Source organism: Pelmatolapia mariae, linkage group LG3_W, assembly GCF_036321145.2.
Source record: "Pelmatolapia mariae isolate MD_Pm_ZW linkage group LG3_W, Pm_UMD_F_2, whole genome shotgun sequence".
In the NCBI taxonomy this organism is placed as follows: Eukaryota; Metazoa; Chordata; class Actinopteri; order Cichliformes; family Cichlidae; genus Pelmatolapia; species Pelmatolapia mariae.
Window position 1 is genome coordinate 48,938,014 of NC_086229.1, and position 6,000 is coordinate 48,944,013.

Genomic DNA, 6,000 nt, shown 5'->3' on the forward strand with positions numbered 1-6,000 from the left:
GATCAGGAGAGTCTTCAGCATAACCAGCAGCATCAAACTGATTTGGACTCCGTATTTAAGGCATAAAACATTAAATTATAAATTGTCTGTACCGTTCCAACTTTCATTCTGCATTGCACAATTCCTCCATAACAAGCAATTTATACTGTACACTGGTTTGTTTGGTAATAGTTACCATAGTTTGTAAACATCATGTAGATGAGATAAAGTTTTTCACCCACTTGATGTGTCAGGATTGCTACACGTTGAAAATGGCTGACAAGTTAATATTACATGATAAGCAGTCACGTGGCCTCAACAGAGACAGTTTTAGAATTAAATCAGTCCTGTGAAAGCATATTTCACTGCACCTTCACTCCTCCCAGTCCACTTGTGACAGCCTGATTGCTCTTCACTGAATATGGTACAAACACAAAACTCACCACCACGCCCCCAATTCCTTCAGGGTGAAGGTCCTCTAAACGGGAGCGAGCCCAGGGTTTCCAGTTGGAACGCCATGCTGTCAAGGTTGTCAAAAAAGTGTGCCAGTGGAAAGCAAAAGGAGATCCTCTGACAGCTCATCTAGGTCTCAAGCAGGAGTATTTCTTGGTGGATTGAGGTAGCATTGAAGTTCCTTAACAGCAACGGTACCATGAGTCCAATCACCTGTTTGCTCCATGCTGAACTTTGTGTGCCACTGAGCCCAATTTTTGTCATCCAGCTGTGCACAGTTTCTTTGGGATTCCCTTCATTGAATTGGAAAACACAGAATGGTGTTTTTTTGTTTTGTTTTGCTTTTGCATTATTTCACTGGAGTGGATTGGTGATAAAACGTGAACTGGATTATTTTCCACTTGAACGAAACACAAACCATGAACTACATTTAAGTTAAAGAACTGAATTACTATGTAATGACTATTATTATGTGTGTTGATGAATTTGAGTTTTATGAAAAAAACTGTTTTTTTGGATTTGTTTCATTTAATGTTTGGGGTGATAACCTTTATGAAGTTTTTTTGTATTACAAGGGTAAAGCTTTTATCCAAAACAGTCTTATGTGTCAGGAGAGAGACCTGAGTGGCACCCCAAAGCTTGATTATATGGACTGTCACACACTCACCTTGATAGCTGACTAATCACAAGAGATGTTCCTGATGGCATGAACCCCAGTCCTCAGAGCTTGTGTCCCAGCTCTGTGGAGTGACCGATCTTCACGATGAGCTGTAATGTCGTCATGGTGTTGTTTTAACTTTGAAATATTTAATTATCACAAGTGCCTTCATTTTACTTATTTTTTTTAATTTCCAAAGTTTACATTGTCTAGGTTTAATAATTTAACTTATCATCCAAACTAGGTGGGAAATCCAACTACTACAATGTCTCTTTATAACCTTAACTTATATGTGACTTCATTGCCTGACATAATTTTTTTTTTTTTTCTGGCAATAAAACAGACGTTACAGTAAGAGTCTTGCAGTCTGTTGTTGGATTAAGTCTTGGTAAAAAGCTCTAGTGACTCAATGTTTTTCTGGCCTTTTTGTTTTTGTAAAACAAAAATAATGACAACAGACAAACAGAGCTGCTGCTGTCAGTCCCAGTCCAGTGTACAAGGTGGTCTATCCCCAGCTCTCTGCTTCTGGACTCAGTTGTTCTCTGAGGTTGGACTTGATCAGCAGCGCCTGTAAAAGACCAGAATGAAAATGAGAACCATCTGAACTACAACATAATACATAATAGTTCTCAACAACCCTTATTCAGTTCTAATTTATTTAAATAAACATAATAATATTTATAATAATAGCAGTCATAATGATCAAAATCATCCTTCCAATGACATTGAGTCGACATCTTCCAACACTGAAGCCATAATCAGTGTTCACCTCACACAGGTACAGGCCCGAGTCATCAGTCCTGAGTCTGGACAGTTGAAGTCTGATTCGTCCTTCTCTGAGGGCGTCTTTGTCACTCTGGACTCGTCCTGAAAACATTTCATCCTGAGACTCTGACACCTCAACACCTTCATGAACATGATACAGGACTGAGAGTTTATCACTGATAAAGAGTTCAAAGAGGATGTTTAGAGTTTTGGAGGATCTGTCAGGTTTGGTGCTGAACATCCACTCCAGTGTGATGTTGTGGTTCTCCTCTGCCTGATAGGAGGTCTGTGTCACATTGACTACAAATGATCCTGTTGAGGAGACAGAGAGGGAAAGAGAGGAGCAGACACACTGAGAACTGGAACAAATCTGTTGTTGAGCTTTATTTGGAGTTCATAAAGTGAAGCTGTAAACTAACCAGAGACACATGAGGTGAGGATGATGAGCAGCAGGATCCTGCAGATCATCTTCTCCCTGTGAGAGGAGACAGAGGTGAAGAGTCATCAACACATGAGGTCAAAGGTCAGTCAGTACAGCTAGAAGAAGGAAAATCTACAGTCTGACTTCATTCACTCATTACAACATCTGATCCTGTTTGTGATCCCGACCAAAACTACATGAAATACAACCACTGCAAGGGAAGCAACCAGAAGAAAAGCCTGCACTTTGATTTACTCTGAAAATATTTCACATTTTTTCGCATCAAGTCTTCAGCGCTGAAGAAATGATTTTCAGTCACAAGGTGGCACCAACTGATAAAGAAAAAACTATAAAAGTATTTTACTTTGGCTGTCAGTACTTCACTGACTCATGATTAAGTACAGAAAAGTTTATCACTTTCACTGAAGAAGAGAGAGGCGGGGAAGACATGCAGCAAAGGGCTGCATGTCTTCCCATATGTAAAAGAAATAGAAAAAACTTAAAAAAGACTTGCATCAGCTTTAGTTTGCTTCATATATAGTGAATCATATAAGGCTTATATGATTTACTCATGAAAGTGGCCACTTTCGCATTACTTTCATACATGATACTAAAGAGGATCACATAAGGATCATGTTAAAACTAAGTATGAGTTATATAAGGAAAGTACATGTCAAAGTATGTTTTCCATAGATGTTCCATATAATTTCTGCAGTTTTTTAGTACATATTTGTCATAAAGACATATGCTTTATCTAACAGATTTTGTTCATATATGTAAAGTTTTTTTTATATGTAAAGCGAATGTAGTTTGCAGGGCAATAATCTCTTTTTTACATGCTTTTTATACATATATTGTAAGAATGTTAGATTATATATGTTTTCTCTTTATGTTTAGGCAATAAATTATTATGGTAAACTATGGGTTTTTTTTACATTTTTCTTCTAAGAATTCTTAAATGTCAGCTCATAAAAAACCTATAAACTTAATTATTAATTTTATACAAATTGACATTACTAGAAAAAATCTATCACATATGAAAAAGACAAAAGTATCATTTGCCCCTGCTTGACTTACCTGGATCAACATCAGTTAAAAACTAGCCGTGCAAAGACAAACTCGTAAGCCAACATAACTTTCTTTGACATTGACAGGTCGGCAGTCAATATCTGTACTGTAATACTGAAGAAACAAAAAAACAAAAAAAAAAAAACATGAATACTGGGCAATCTTTAAATTCAATTAACTTTTATTTTCACTGAACTGATATAACAGTCACATACTGATATTTCACAGAAATATTTAACCCGATCTAAGCTCTATTGTTAAAAGAGCATACTAAGCTGCATACCTTTTTGCTGCAAATTTGTGGAACTTTTAACCGCTAACATGAGTAAAACTTGGGAGGGCAAAAAACCTGCCCACTTAAAAAAAAAAAAAAAAAAAAAAAAAATCTATCTTTAATAGATAAAACATGAATTGGCATTATAATAACAAAAACATGCCAAACGAGACATTGAAAGTCAAGTTATGGGGATGCTGTGACAGAAACATTTTTATTTTTGGCCCGGAGTTCTGTGATCTTGGCATTGATTGTAGTACAAATGCTGGAAGGTTGGGTCCCAGGCCACCTCTCAAGGGTTGCACCTATATATGTACAAAAATGCATGGGGGGGTGGTGATGATAAGAACAGAATTAGTAGTCTAAAAGAACCCAATGATCTTAACCAATAGTGCAATGATCCTGCTTTAATCAGTCTTAATATCTAATGGTGCCAGCTTTGAAATTTGCAGGAGATGCATGGAGAGGTTCACTACATTGACTACATTTACATACAGCCAATATTCAGGTTATGGTCGGGTTAGGCTCACTATTTAGGTTTCTGAAACATTCGAAATAACTCATTCACATGCATGAGACGACAGAGTCACAGAGAGCCAGACGGCACATACACAAAGTTCCTCTACTCAAAAGACCAGGATTCCTTGGGAATGGAACATGTGCAAAACAAATCCATTTTCATTTTGATGGCGATATGCTGATAGAGGTTTTACATGACCAAATATTTTGGTGAGAAAAGGGTAACTCCAAGACTTGTATTTGGATTTTTAAAACTCAAATATTAGCATATTTGCAAAAACTCATATATTCTAATATTTGAGTTTTTGCTGGTATTTTAATGCCATGTGTGACAGGTTATTGCTAACATTCCAGTTTTGAAAGGGTTATTGGCTGCATGTAAACGCAGTCACTGAAATACATCAAATGCAAGAACATTCAGAATGCAAAATACTTATCTACCTTCATTTGTTACTTTGAAGTTGGACAAACGAAATGCACCATAAAGGAAATGAAACACCAGAGAAATCTAAGGCCTACGATAGTATGTCATGAAAAGACCATTCATTCATCTGGATAACTCAAAAAAGATCAACAGTACTCTGTCAACTAGATTCCTCTATTTGGTGGAGGCCTTTCTTCATCAACAATAACATATGCATAAATGTTAAGAATATATTCTTCATACGTGTGGCCCTTCTTTTTCATTGGTCCTTTGTTATCTTTAAATGCCAGAAGTGTGGACAACTGGGAAAACATGCCATAAAAGGCTAAAAACCTACTGTAGATGGCATCCAATTTATTTTTGTCGAGCGGTAAACGTGCATCTCCTCTGCCTCGTTTTCCCCCTCGAAGATTGCTCACTAGCAGTATTTCCACAGGGCAGACTGCTGTTAGCAGATGCCTCACAAAGGTTGTAGCTGAATATGCACTAGTAGCATAGGCCCAGGCCAGTTTCTCTACCATGACTCCAGTCCCAGGATGAATCTCCACCTGTTCCAACAAAAAGGCATTTTGATCAATGTAAGAGACTTAAAGAACAACTACATACCTTTCCAGACTTAAAACTCTGTTTCTCATCTTGTTTTGATGGCAGTGACATTTATGTACATTCCCAGAGCCGTCTTTCACCTGCAATGTCCTGATGCTAAGCTACTGCATTTCAATACTTTTTTCTGCATCACTTGTTACTCGTGCAGGCATTCCCATGCAAAAGTGAAGCTTTTGTAGAAAAATTGTAGTTTGCCTCTGCTCCACCAGAGAAACACAGTCAATGAATTTAACACTTGAATTAGATCCGTCATACTCATAAGTAGAGTACCAATTTAAAAGTCAAAGTTAAAATCAAGCAGGTATAAAAAGGACACATTTTCCCATTAAATCTAATAGGAAAGTCTGTCCAAACTTTTACTGGTACTGTGTTCAGGGTTGGATCAACTGTAAGTAGAAAGACAGTAGATCCAATTTATGCACTTCATCTATTTATTCTTTAAAATTTCATTACCTTTGATGACTGGGATTCCTTTGTTGATAGAATGACAGATGCTGGTGTTGAGAAGGATGAAGTAGATTTGGGAGGGGGCAGCAGCGAACCATCTGATGATGAACCGGGAGTGGACCGCAGAGAAATCTGGTGAAGCTCCAAACTGGATCTCTTAAGACGTTCAGCCAAATTAATCACCTTTTTCATCGTCTTCATGAGTTCTGGCACATCTATATACAGTAAATTAATAAAAAATGATTACCAGAATGGTTTATACATAGGCTAGAGTGACTTTTTCAAATATATTGGCTGTTTAATTGTTAAATTAGTGATAGGAAGCGATACCTTGGACAAGCAACTCCTTCAGTTTATCATTCTCTTCTTTCAGGTCTTGGATCTTC